Here is a 14,324-nt window from a genome sequence, read left to right on the forward strand (position 1 = left end):
CCCGCCGCCGGCCCGGGAAGCAGGACGGGTGGGCCGAGGCCGGGGAAGGCTCAGCGAGCACCCGGACGAGAACGAGGTGGCGCCGGCATTGCCGGGGGCTGCGTGGGCCAGCGGCGGGCGGGGGGCGTGGCCGGCGGCGGGCGGGGCGTGGCCGGCGGCGGGTGGGGGCGTGGCCGGCGGCGGGCGGGGCGGGGCGGGGCGGTGGCTCGGGCCTCCAGGCCAGCACGCGGCGGCGCTCCCGCGCCAGCACGTCTCCGTCCCCGTCCCCGTCCCCGTCCCCTTCCCGCGCCTCCGCCCCCTCACTCGCTCCTTCCCGCCCTCCCCGCAGCGCTGGCCCAGCCGGCTTCCCCTCGGTCTCTCATGAATATTGAGCGGCCCCTGTTGTAGTTCCCGAGCTCCATTGCGGAAGCCCAGGCTCGCCATATTGTGCGGCGGCGCCGGCGGCCGCGGCGGCTTGGACCCGAGTCTCGCTCCGGCCGCGGTCCGCGGAGTCGGGGCTGGGGCAGGCGCCGGTGAGTACGGCGGGCGGCGGGCGACGGCGAAGGGCGCGGGAGCGGCGGGCGGGCGGGCGGGCCGGGCCGGGCTGCGGGCGGCTGACGGCGGCCAGGGCCGGGGGTGTGTGTGTGAGTGTCCGCGGGGGTGTGAGGGGAGATGGCGTCGCCGCCCCCGGCCGCTCTCGGGGCGGGGATGGCGGGGAAGGCGGCTTCTCATTGTTCCCGAGCCTTCGAGGGTCTTGGCGGGGGCGGCGAGTCGGGCTCGTGGCGGACCCCGGGGGCGAGGCTCCGGGATTCCTTCCTTGGCCGCGAACCCCTCGCGCCGGCTCCTCCCCGGCGGGCCCCCAGCCTCCCCGCGGCCCCTTCCCGGAGGCGAAAGGCGTGGAATGCGGGGGATTTCTCCGCGCTTGGCCCCTGGCGGCCGGGAGGGTGCGTCTCGGCCGTGGGGGGCGGGGTGGGGGCGCTCTGTGCCAGGAGCCCCGTCCCCCCTGGGGTGCTGGCGTCGGGGTGCGGGGAAGCGCTCCTGGGCGCCGGGGTTCCCCCGGGCTGCGGGGAGGATCCTCGGGGTGAGAACCTGCCGGGAGTGCCGCCCGCCCGGGGGTGGGGGTGGGAGGGTCTGCTGCTGCTTCTAAATCGCCAGGTCGACCCCGAAGACCGTGGGGGGAGGGGGGTCTCGGCGTGTTTCTGCCCGGAGCTTCGGGGTTTGAGTCCTGTCGCTGACGCAGAGACCTGGGGGACCCGGTGTGATCGGGGAGCCCCCGGCCGGGTTGTCAGGATAAGTTCCCTCCTTCACAAGTCGCCCCCCCTAATCCCGGAGGTGCTGTTCGTGCAAACCGGCCACCAGCTTTGAGGTTCATTCCCGTTACTTGCCCGCCAAGGCCATAGTCCTAGTTAATGGCTTATCTCCTTGAAGCTTTTGGTTTGTTTGTTGTTGTTTTTTTGGGGGGGCGGGGGGTGTCTCTACTTGATGACCGTCAGAAGTTTTGGAGACTGTGTGCCTTTATGTGTGAACATGGCAGGTTTTGCAAAGAAATTTTGCTGGGAGATGGATAGATAGGCGTGCATTCGGTTGCTTGAATGCTCACGACGCTTTATTTACTTCTTTTAAAAATTCAAACCGAGACGTGGGGTCCCCGCTTTAGACTGGGAATCGCGCTGGAAACGAGCGTGTGAGCGGTTCGAATGACAGGGTCTATCTACTTTTGGGCAGTTCCAGGAGGATGGGCTGAAACACTTAGCGTAATGATGGGTAGATCATCTACCTTCCTCGCTGGCCCTGGGGTATGGTTGTTGAATATTTTAACAGCTCAGATGGGTGTTAGATCTTGGTTCTTAAGATGAATATTTGATCCTTTGGTTTATAAAGAATTTAAGTGGCAGCGACAGGGTTCGGTTATGTTCCTGGTTCCCCCCGAAGTTTCTGCTTTTGTCACAATCAACAGGTATCTTTTTAAAATCTTGATTTCTACATTAGTCGCACTTTCTAGCGAAATAATTGGTTGTTATGTGTAAGACTCCATTTTCCAGGGATAGCACAAGCAAATATGGCCTCTCCCTTCTAGGGATTTGAGTTATTTCCTTCAGGTACCCTTGTGGAGTCCACCTTTGAGGTTAATTATAATAGGTGTGGGAGTGAAATGGAGATTTTTATGAAGGAAGAGTGCCTGAGTAGGCTAGTCCCCTTTGAGCATTTGAAAAATATGCTGATGGTCCTTAAATGTGCTGCATAAAAAAAATTTTTTTTTTTTCAAATTAGAACCGCTAACATACTGCAGACAATGCAGACATTGAGAATTTTTTAGTTTTTTCGTGCCTGTGAGGAGCACGCTGACAGTTAGGTTCCTGGTTTGTATGGATAGAAATATAGAGCAGGTCAGCAAACATCTTTGGATGTCAGGTCTATCTCTTAATCTGATTTATTCATGATTTGTGTTTATATTATGCAGTCGTTGGATAAAGGTGATATATGTCTAATAAGTAATATATAACCAGATGTTTCAGTGACAGTTTCATTTCTATACATTAGCAAAGAAGCATAATTCTTTCCAGCCAAGAGAAGTGAGTTAACATTAAAAAGCACTTTATTAAAATTATGACAGCATTTCTAGCATGACTTAAAGCACCTCATAATGTTGTAGCGCCTCATTTATTAAATCTGGAGAAATTAAACAATGCATTACAGTTTGCAATTTAAAAAAAAAGAAAAATACCATGAGATTATGTATATTCTGCACACATACAGATCTATGCTTGATTTTCAATTAATATTGTTTATTATACATGCTGTGGGAGACATACATTGTCATCAGACACCAGTTATTTAATTTCCTGGGTTGTTTTTTTTTTTCTTTGAAATCTCTGTTATCGTAGTAACTTATTGAATGTTTAGACCCCCATATAATTTTGGGTACAAAGGTACAGTAACATTTACCCTGTTCATTCCCTGAAGGTGCATCTATCCTGTATGTTCCCCACCTCTAGTCTTTTCACCTTTTCTACCTAATATGTCACATGGATCCTCAGGTGTCTCTTTTAAGTACAGTTTGGTTGATTTTACATGGATATGCTGACTGTGCTAATGCAACTCTTGGCACTGAAATAGAAGCTGGTGTTCGTATGTCCATAGGTAGGAGGTGGCTGTGAATCAGTTTTATGCTATGTGGAGGAACTCCCATGGAACTGACTATAGTTTTTCAAGTTTGAGATTCTTTTTACTTCTCTTTTGTCTTACAGATGGTAGGCAGCTGAAGTGGACTGATATTTGTCTGGGCCTAGTGATACCTCTTGTTGGATGCTTAGAACCTACATAAATTACTAAACATTCTTAGAAAGAGTCCTGTTGCTTGAATTGGCCTTCTCCTATTTCATTTAGAGAATGTGTTAACAACATGTGTGCTGCTTCTACATGTCTCCATTTTGTTATAATTTTTAAAAAATCAGTTTAAGTACAATAATGACATATTATTTTTGTTACTAACCTCAGAATAAATTGTTTAATGAAGTCATCTTATTAAGCATTTCATTAAAATATCACAAAGCATTTTGGTCATTTGTTTTCAGAAGATGTGTTGCTTGTGGATTCCTGTGAGAGGGATTTCTTTTTGTTTCTGCTAACGTGTGGAGCTGTATATTATGAAGAGGTTAAATTCTAAAGTCAATAAAATGAAAATCACATGTAGTAAAAAATTATGCTTAAAAATCCCTTAAGAAGGGAGAAAACCTATCTATAAGTTCAGCTCAGTTTTAGTGTTGGAACAGAGTGCTGTTCTTTTGTTGAACACTAGAGAAGTAGTTTGCTTGCATTTAGAGACCATGTTGAACAGCAAAAAAAAAAAAAAGTTTTTAAATATAACAATCACATTCAGAATGGTATAATGCTCATACTAGGGGAGGCTTGTGGGAACTGAGATCAGGTCTACCGTCTTCCATTTTCTCTAGGCTGTGTCTGTAGTAAAAAGAGGTGGGTGTGCATACCTGGAATAACCTGCATTGTTTAAATTATTTCTCATCTCCTCTCTGTTTCCTGTGTTGTTGTTGTTGTTTTTTTCTTTTCATCTTGAATAGTTTAAAGTATAGAAGTTAATAATTTTTGTGCTGCAACTTAACTGGCACAGATTTAAAAGGTTTTGACTTATCCTTTATAGAATAGATTTTTATCTATAGGAATAACTCCAAACGTTCTTTATCCTTCATTGAAATAGCAAGAAGGTATCTCAGAGGAGAGCAGTTAGAATCACTGTGTTTAATAATGTATTTGGTGTCCAGTAAAGAAAACAGAAACTTCAATAGGAATTTCAACAGTGGTGATTTAATACAGGGAGTTGGTTAGAACGGTGTGAGAACATTACATTAGTCAACCTAAGAGCTCAGAGAAAAGATTCCATGGGCCTGGTTCTGAACTTTTGAGGAGGTCAGTGTTCAGCTGCTGATATGGCTAGTTCTGGGAGTACAGAAAGAAGTTGGGGGCTGGAACCAGTTGCTGCTGTCAGCAATTGTAAGAAGTCCCTTCACTCCTCTTCTTCATTTCAAATCTTCATTTAGTACCTCCATTGGCAAAGCCTAACAGGGAGCTCCTGGCAGAAGAGTAGCTTAGTATAGTTGCACAGTCTCAGCTCCAGCACCATAGATCAGAGGCTAGCATGGTGGTTTTGAAGTTGAGAATCAGTGAGTATACCTGCACAGATAGCCTAGGTTAAAATACAATAATTTAAATAGGGAATCCTGTCCTTACCTTGCCTGTTCAAAAAACAGTTATTGATTATCATGTGCGGCTGTCTCTATGCTAATGATTATGTATAGAAAAATGAACATGGTTTCTGGCCTTGGGGGGATTTACGATCTGAATGGGGATGATAAATAAATGACTGTACAGTGTGTTAAATGCAGTAACAGATGAGTGATGTGCTTTGAGAACCTAAAGGATATAGCAGCCTACATACCTCTTCTCTTCCTAGCTAAACTTAATGACTACTCTTTTTATTTTGTCTCTTGATCAAATCCAACTTCATTTTTTCTGACTCCTCTGGTCAGCCCAGTACCTATGAAAACTATTTCTGATATGCCTCAATTTTGTCATGTAATCATAATAATGATTAGTTAAGCATTTCTCTGTGTTGGATTTATCTGGATTATGAAGACTGTCTCTCTTCACTTTTAGCCTAGCCAAGTACTATGCACATAAAAGATATTCAAGGAATATTTATTTTTGTAGTGGATAATGGGAATTAAAATATTGATCATTACCTTTGCAGCATTGTTTACTTCTTCCAAAGTCATAAAAAATAGTTTGGGTAGAGTGTTATTTGATTTACAGATGTGAGAATTTAAAAAGTAAATAGTTAATTTAAACTGTGTAATACCAATAGCTGATTTAGAAATAGAACTTTGGGTTTCTAATGTGTTATATTCCAGAGCCAGCAACTTTGGCAGGGATTTCTTTTCTTTCTTTTTCTTTTTTTTAAGTTAAGCCTCATCTGAGGATCTTTTTCCATAGATTTTTTTCGAGAGAGCGGAAGGGAGAGAGAGATAGAAACATCACTGTGAGAAACATTGATTGGTTGCTTCCTGCATGAACCCAGACCAGGGTTGGGGAATCTGCAACCAAGGTACGTGCCCTTGACCTGAATTGACCCGGGACCCTTCAGTCCGCAGGATGACACTCTATCTACTGCGCCAAACTGACTAGGGCATGGGATTTCATTTGATGACTAACTAAAATCTTCTACCTCTTTTATTATAGCTTAATCTTCTAAAATCTCACAGTTATTTCTGGGGGGAAAGAAAAGACAGAAGTCCCTCATTTTATTTCCTAAAATTAGAAACATCATGTAGTTTCCTTTTACATTGTTCTTTTTAGTTGTCCACTCTTCATCTCCTTTTTTTCTACTCCTGTATTAATTACCACTCCCTCCATTAGCTATTGTAAAGTGTTCAAACTGCAATACTTCATTTTGATTTCTTTTTAGACGTGTCCTGCTTGCTTCCCGCCGGCAAACACACATTATGCTGATTTAACTTAAAACCAATCGATTTTCACTTTAAAAAAGATGTATGCTTCTATGCCAGTAATTGCATTAAAGCTCACTGTTTATACTATTTACTATATAGAGTCTAATTCAGTCTGGGACGTTGGTCTTGGAATCTAGCCAAACATTTTATAGAAGGGGTAGTGTTGAGTATATAGAAGGTAGGAGACTACATTACAGAAGGTGTAGTGTTGAGGATAGTAGAAAGTAGGAGACTTGGTTTCTAAGTCTGGTTCTACTACTAGCAAGAATGTTGGCTTTTCTGTTTTCCGTTAAAAAAAACACCACCACCACACTTGGTGGATGAAGCAGTCATCATCGACATTCTGACTAAAAGAAACAACGCACAGCACAGCATCCACAGATTGAAGCAGCAGATCTCCAGGAAAAAGGAAAGCCTCTGGATGAATCTCTGATGAAAGCCCTTACAGGTCATCTCAAGGAAGTTGCTTTGGCTCTAAGAGACTCCAGCCCAGTTGGATACTGATGAACTCCCTGCTGCCATGAAGGGTCTTGGAACTGATAAAGACACTCTGAATGAAATTTTGGCATCAAGAACTAACAAATTAACAGAATCTATAGAGAAGTATTGAAGAGAGAACTGGCTAAAGACGTTGCCTCAGACTCATCTGGGGATTATTAAAGGCTTTGCTTTCTCTTGTTAAGGATGACTAAGCTGAGGATCTTGACATAAATGAGGACTTGGCTGATTCAGATGCCAGGGCATTATATGAAGCAGGAGAAAGGAGAAAAGGGACGGATGTGAATGTGTTTAATACCATTCTTACCACCAGAAGCTGTCCCCACCTTTGCAGAGTGTTTCGGAAGTACACCAAATACAGTCAGTATGACATGAACCAAGTTCTGGAACTGGAGATGAAAGATGTCAAGAATTGCTTTACAGCTCTGGCTAGTGTGGCTCAGTTGGTTGAGTGTTGTCTTGTGCACCTAAAGGTCGCTGGTTCAATTTCCACTCGGGACACATGCCTGGGTTGTCAGTTTAATCCCTGGTCTGGATGTATATGTGAGGCAACTGATGGATACTTTTTTCTCTCTCCTCCTCTCCTATCCTCTTGCTCTAAAAATCAATAAAAACGTTATTTTTTAAAAAAGGAATTGCTTTACAACTATTTGGAAGTATGTCAGAAGCCATCCAGTGTTCTTTGCTGAGAAGCTTCATCAAGCCATGAAGGATGTTGGAACATGTCATGAGACATTGGTCAGGATTATGCTTTCCTGTTCTGAAATTGACATGAATGATACCAAAACATGCTATCAGAGTTATATGGTATCTCTCTCTGCCAAGTCATCCTGGATGAAACCAAAGGAGATTATGAAAAAATTCTTGTGGCTCTCTCTGGAGGACAGTAAACATTCCCTTGGTAATCGGAAGATTTTTTAAATCATGTAACTGTTTTCATTCCATATTATAGACTTAAATAGGAAAGTTTCTTCAGCAGGGTTAGTCTAACTGCGTTCTGACAACTGTAGCCTATAAATAATTTTTATATTACAATTCTGCATAACAGAGATAGGCTTACTTAAAAAAATATACCCCAAACTATAAAACCCCATAAACAGGTGGTTCTAGTAACATTACCTGAGAAAGCTGTTTATGTAACAGAAAATAAAATGTTTTTATACCTTTGTTTACCTTACTGGTTATTTGTAAAGACATAAAAGGTGATGTAGGTAAAGAGGTTTTGTAAAGAGCAAAGCACATTATAAATATAAGGGCTGTACGTGAAGAGAGACAGACTGATTGATTGATTTATGACATGGATCCTGGGGCTAGTTTTGTGTCTATTTCCAAATTTTTTATTTTTAATATTTAAAAGAAAGTTGTTGGGCCCTAGCTGATTTGGCTCAGTGGATAGAGTGTTGCCCTGCAGACCAAACAGTCCTGGGTTCAATTCTGGTCAAGGGCACATACCTGGGTTGCGGGCTTGATCCCCAGTAGGGGGCATGCAAGAGGCAACCGATCAGTGATTCTCATCCTTGATGTTTTTATCTCTCTCTCCCTCTCCCTTTCTGAAATCAATAAAAATACATTTAAGAAAGGAAGGAAGGAAAGAAGGAAGGAAGGAGGGAGGGAAGGAAAAGAAAGTTGTTGGGGTGAAAATGATGTATGGGAGTAGTGGATGTTCTTTAATCCTACTTTTCCCAAGTCTGGTTATAGTGTAATATTCCCTCCCCCAACAGGTTTGAGGTGGTATCTCATTGTGCTTTGATTTGCGTTTCCATGATGATTTCAGCATCGTTTTATGTACTTGTTGGCCATCTGTATGTCTTTGGAAAATGTCTGTGCAAATCTTCTGCCCATTTTTAAATCAGATTTTTTTCTGTTGAGTTGTATGAGCTCTTTACATATTTTGGATATTAGCCCCTTGTTATATATATGATTTACAGTTATTTAATTCATTTAATAGGTTGCCTTTTCTTTTTGTTGATGGTTTCCTTTGCTGTGTAAAAGCTTTTTGGTTTGATTCCATTTGTTTTGATTTCGTTGCTTTTGTTATAAAATATATGTGTATATTTAACTGAAGTTTCATTGCTAATAAGTTTTGGATGTGCATAAGGGCAGGTATTATTAGCAATTAGTATATATTTAAAAAATATATATCACCTAAAACATGCTCTTTTTATAAAGAGGTTTACATATATTGACTCACCAAAGTCATGTTGATTTGTAGTATATATGAGCTATGCCAAATTTTTTCAGCTTTCATGAACCTAAAATTTATGCTAATCTTTAGGTTTATAGAGCTGTAAGATTTCTTTCTATCCTTAAAGTTTTTGTTTTCAATTTCATGCTTCTTTTAAGACCCTGACTTTTGAAATTGCAGAAGCTGCTTTTCCAGTTTTAAACTTTTGATCTGAGTTGCAGAAACCAGGCGACAAGAAAGTCCTGCAGAGAACAAAAAGAAGATTAAATTAGTTTACCTTTTGGAATTGAATCCCAGTCTTACTGCAACTATTTCCCATAGTAATTGTTTTTCTTTTTTATAAGAGAAAATCTACCCCATGTAACAGAGGGACACTAGAAACACATTCTTCACTCTTCTGTTCTTATCTATTGTCTTAAAACTGTTAAAATCTGTGCTTATTGTAATATCGTAGTAATATTAATAATAGGAATTGAAAAATGGAGGGAACCCTGCTGCCCCACAAACTCCAAACAATTTTTACCTTCTAGAACATAACTTTTTCATAGCTGTAATTGTAGCATAGATGCAAATTAGTGGCTTCTTTCATCACTTTACCTTATAAGTATTACTAGTCATTGGACATGGTGTTAACAATTACTACTTTTAATGATTGAAGCAATGTCATGTTAATTTGCAGCAAATGTCTCTATGCTAATGGCATTATTATTGTAGTAGTAATAATAATTGTATGTTTGGTGCAGTGGCTAAGGGCATGGCCTTCTTAGTCAAACAGACCTGCGTTTGAGTTTTGCCTCTGACCTTTACTATGAGACCTTGAAGCAAGTTGCTTATTTATTCATTTATTTGTTTATATTTTGGCTTGATTCCTTATTTATTAAATGAGAGCAATTCTAGTACCTACTTCATAGGGTTATTAGGCTTAACCAAAATTTCAGAGAGGAAGGAAAGAGAGAGAAACATCAGTGGTGAGAGAGGATCATTGATCAGTCGCCTCCTGCATGTCCACTACTGGGAATCGAGCTCACAACCCTGGCATGTGCCCTGACTGGAAATTGAACTGTGATCTCCTGTTTCTGGGTGGACACTCAACCACTGAGCCACACCAGCTGAGCAGAAGTTACCTATTATTAATAACAGTAGAGGCCTCTCGGCCTGGCCTGCAGGGATTGGGCAGAAACCGCCTCTCCGGACATCCCCCGAGGAGTCCTGGATTGTGAGAGGGCAGTTCTCGGGTGACGCACCCCCAGAATCAGGCTCCCTCCTCTCTGGTTCCAGTGCCTCACCGAGAAGCACAGCTGCCAAGTCACCACAGCACAACAGCTCCTGCATTGAGTGTCTGCCCCCTGGTGGTCAGTGTACATCATTTACTGGTTGGATGGTCGCTTAGGCTTTTATATATGTAGGTAGATAGATAGATAATTTCCTAGGACTGGGATAACTCGGCGAAAGAATATGAATATGAATTTATATCTCTGGAAATAGTTTGGCTGCTTATTAAAAGGGTTATTCCAGTTGCTGTTAGAATTAAAGGCATCAGCTTTCAACTTTTTTTTCTTAATCTAGTTGTGTGTGTGTGTGTGTGTGTGTGTGTGTGAACTGCCTCACCACAAATTTTTCAGTAGATTATGCCCATGCCAGAAATGTAGACTCTGTTGGTGTTTGCATTTTCAGTGGTATAAGGCAGGGGTGGGCAACCCCTGGCACACGTGCCAAACATGGCACGCCAGTAACTTTTGCTGGCACGCGGAACCCTCTCTTATAATCTTCCATTTACAATTGTGAATCTTTGTTCTCAGTGATGAATTTTGTTAAGTCTCGTAATAGGAGTAGCCTGACGGATGAAAGTAGTAGCTCGTGCCTATCTCTGAAGGTCACGAAATATAAACCTGATGTAAAATCTCTGTCATCAGTGATGCAGCAGCAAAAGTCCCACTGATAATACTGAACGGAGTCATAAAGTTTTCTGTCGGACTATCAGTGTACATGTATACATTAAAAAATAAATGTATTTTTCATCATATACTGTGTTTTTGTCGCTTGAATGAATTTTATTATTTCTTCAAGGTTTTTCACATGCGTACACCTTAAGAGATATCAGGTAGGCGTAACATGTTCTCAAAAAATTAGGGTTGGCACGCAGAAGAATTTTGAGTCACAGATTTTGCTGGTTTTGGTACGCACTCACAAAAAGGTTGCCCACCCCTGGTATAAGGGAATGTTTCTGTGACTTCTTACATTGTTACCTGCTAAAGCTGACATGTGTTTATCAGCACCTCTGCTGCTTCTAACAGAAATCTACACTTGATGGGCATGTCTCTTCCTAGGAAAGGATGACAACCTAGGTATACCACTTTTCAAAAGTTAGCTTCTGTTCTGGCATGTGGGGCTTTGGACTGCAAGTCTATAGTTACTAGATTTCTCTTTTTAGCTTTGTCATTAATGATACACTTACATAAATCTTAAAGCTTTAAGATGTAAAATACCTGTCAAATATAGAGATACTGATCTGTCTGTGTCATTAAATATGTAGATATTTTTTGGAGGCTAACCATGTGTGCTGATGGCATAGAGTCCACAGCAAATAAAACTGGTTATTGCTGCCATATCAATATGCTTTCTTCTTTGCAGTTTCTTATAATCTAGGTAGGGATGTGAAATGAAGTTGGTAGCCTCCCTTGCTCTAATTAGGAACTCAGAATTTTTCTGCTTTGCTCAGGAAATGACCATTGTTCTTTGTGTCTCTTGGTCTTAGGGCACTGGGAGAATTAAAAGTTGTCCCTCTCTGAGAATGTAGTTAGTTTTTGGTATAGAGTTAGCGTGTATTCAGAGCTGAGAGCCTAAATTATGCCAAAGTCTGAGGTCTAAACTATTGAGTCAGTAGTTTGTAGGCCGCTAGATTCAAATACTGGGATGAAGGCAATATACTAGAAACCCCTTAGGCAAGCAGGGATTAAGACAGTCTTAGAAGTTACAAAATTTAGACTGGCAGATGAGAATCAGAAGTAAAGCACCAGTGTAAGGAATGTCTTGTCAGAGAGGCAGATGAGTTAGAATTCAGGAAATCAACAAAAACGGAAAGTTCTGACCAACTGGGACAAAAAATGAAAACACAAGAGAAACAACTCCCACTCCCAGATGTACATTCTCTAGCATCAGTCTACAGTTCAGAAAAAGATCTATTGCTAACTTCCAGCAGTACATCAGAAGGATCATACACCATGACCAAGTAGGATTCATCCCAGAGATGCAAGGATGGTACAACATCCGTAAATCAATAAATGTGATACATCACATAAACAAATTGAAAGAAAAAAACCACATGGTCATATCAATTGATGCAGAAAAAGCATTCGACAAAATCCAACACCCATTTTTGATAAAAACTCTCAGAAAGGTGGGAATAGAAGGATCATACCTCAACATAATAAAAGCCATATATGACAGGCCCACAGCCAACATCATACTCAATGGACAAAAACTAACACCATTTCCCCTAAGAACAGGAACAAGACAGGGATGCCCACTCTCACCACTCCTGTTCAACATAGTACTGGAAGTATTAGCCATTGCAATTAGGCAAGAAGAAGGAATAAAAGGCATCCAAATTGGAAAAGAGGAAGTAAAACTGTCCTTATTTGCAGATGACATGATATTATACATACAAAACCCTAGAGACTCCATCAAAAAGCTACTAGACTTAATACATGAATTTGGCAATGTAGCAGGATACAAAATTAACCCCAAGAAATCTGAGGCATTTCTATACACCAACAGTGAACTTTCAGAAAGGGAGATCAGAAAAACAATCCCATTTACCATCGCACCAAAAAAATTAAGATACCTAGGAATAAACTTAACTAAAGAGGTTAAAGACCTCTACTCAGAAAACTACAGGACGTTGAAAAAAGAGATAGAGGAAGACATAAACAGATGGAAGAACATACCATGTTCTTGGATTGGTAGAATCAACATCATTAAAATGTCCATACTACCCAAAGCAATCTATACATTCAACGCACTTCCCATTAAAATACCAATGGCCTTCTTCAAAGATCTAGAACGAACTCTCCAAAAATTCATCTGGAATAAAAAAAGACCCCGAATAGCTGCAACGATCATGAGAAAGAACAAAGTAGGTGGGATCTCAATGCCAGATATCAAGCTGTATTACAAAGCCACTGTTCTCAAAACTGCCTGGTACTGGCACAAGAACAGACATATAGATCAGTGGAATAGAATAGAGAGTCCAGAAATTAGCCCGAACCAATATGCTCAATTAATTTTTGACAAAGGAGGCATGAACATACAATGGAGCCAAGATAGTCTCTTCAATAAATGGTGTTGGGAAAATTGGACAGACATATGCAAGAAAATGAAACTAGACCACCAACTTACACCATACACAAGAATAAACTCAAAATGGATAAAGGACTTAAATGTACGACAGGAAACCATAAAAATTCTAGAAGAATACAAAGGCAACAAAATCTCAGACATATGCCAAAACAATTTCTTCACTGATACAGCTCCTAGGGCAGTTGAAACTAAAGAGAAAATGAACAAATGGGACTACATCAAAATAAAAAGCTTCTGCACAGCAAAAGAAACCATCAACAAAACAACAAGAAAACCCACCTCGTGGGAAAACATATTTGCCAACGTCATATCTGATAAGGGCTTAATCTCCAAAATTTATAGGGAACTCATACAACTTAACAAAAAGAAGATAAACAATCCAATCAAAAAATGGGCAAAGGATCTAAATAGACACCTTTCAAAAGAGGACATTCAGAAAGCCAAGAGACATATGAAAACATGCTCAAAGTCACTAATCATCCGAGAGATGCAAATCAAAACAACAATGAGGTACCATCTCACACCTGTCAGAATGGCCATCATCAACAAATCAACAAACGACAAGTGCTGGAGAGGATGTGGAGAAAAAGGAACACTTGTGCACTGCTGGTGGGAATGCAGACTGGTGCAGCCACTATGGAAGGCAGTATGGAGGTTCCTCAAAAAATTGGAAATGGAACTCCCATTTGACCCTGTGATCCCACTACTAGGAATATATCCCAAGAAACCAGAAACACCTATCAGAAAGGATATATGCACCCAGATGTTCATAGCAGCACAATTCACCATAGCTAAGATCTGGAAACAGCCTAAGTGCCCATCAGTAGATGAATGGATTAGAAAACTGTGGTACATCTACACGATGGAATACTATGCTGCTGTTAAAAAGAAGGAACTCCTACCATTTGCAACATCATGGATGGAACTGGAGAGCATTATGCTAAGTGAAACAAGCCAGTCAATGAAGGAAAAATACCACATGATCTCACTCATTCATGGATAATAAAGACCATTACAAACTTTTGAACAATAATAGATACAGAGGCAGAGCTGCCTCAAACTGATTGTCAAACTGCAGTGGGAAGGCCAGAGAGAGTTGGGGGGCAGGAGGGAGGGGAGTAAGAGATCAACCGAAGGACTTGTATGCATGCATATAAGCATAACTAATGGACATAAGACACTGGGGGGTAAGGGAGGGTAGTGGTTTGTCAAGGGCGGGGGGGGGGGGAAGGATACTTATGTAATACCCTTTGTAATACTTTAAGAGGAAAATAAAAAAA

The 14,324-nt window shown here is 41.6% G+C and overlaps 1 protein-coding gene and 1 pseudogene across 1 annotated transcript in view; both read left to right on the forward strand.

Annotated features, from left to right (window-relative positions):
• The first annotated feature begins 280 nt into the window (after positions 1–280).
• RNF2 (ring finger protein 2) overlaps positions 281–14,324 on the forward strand; it is a 31,209-nt gene continuing 17,165 nt past the window's right edge. Inside the window, exon 1 of the mRNA XM_070396843.1 lies at positions 281–512. The gene's annotated coding sequence lies outside the window, so the exon portion shown is untranslated. The remainder of the gene's footprint in view (positions 513–14,324) is intronic.
• Positions 1,740–7,442, forward strand: LOC138996157 (annexin A1-like; annotated as a pseudogene).

Source organism: Myotis yumanensis, unplaced genomic scaffold (genome assembly GCF_028538775.1).
Source record: "Myotis yumanensis isolate MYYU_CA2020_CCGP unplaced genomic scaffold, mMyoYum1.0.hap1 SCAF_17, whole genome shotgun sequence".
NCBI lineage: Eukaryota > Metazoa > Chordata > Mammalia > Chiroptera > Vespertilionidae > Myotis > Myotis yumanensis.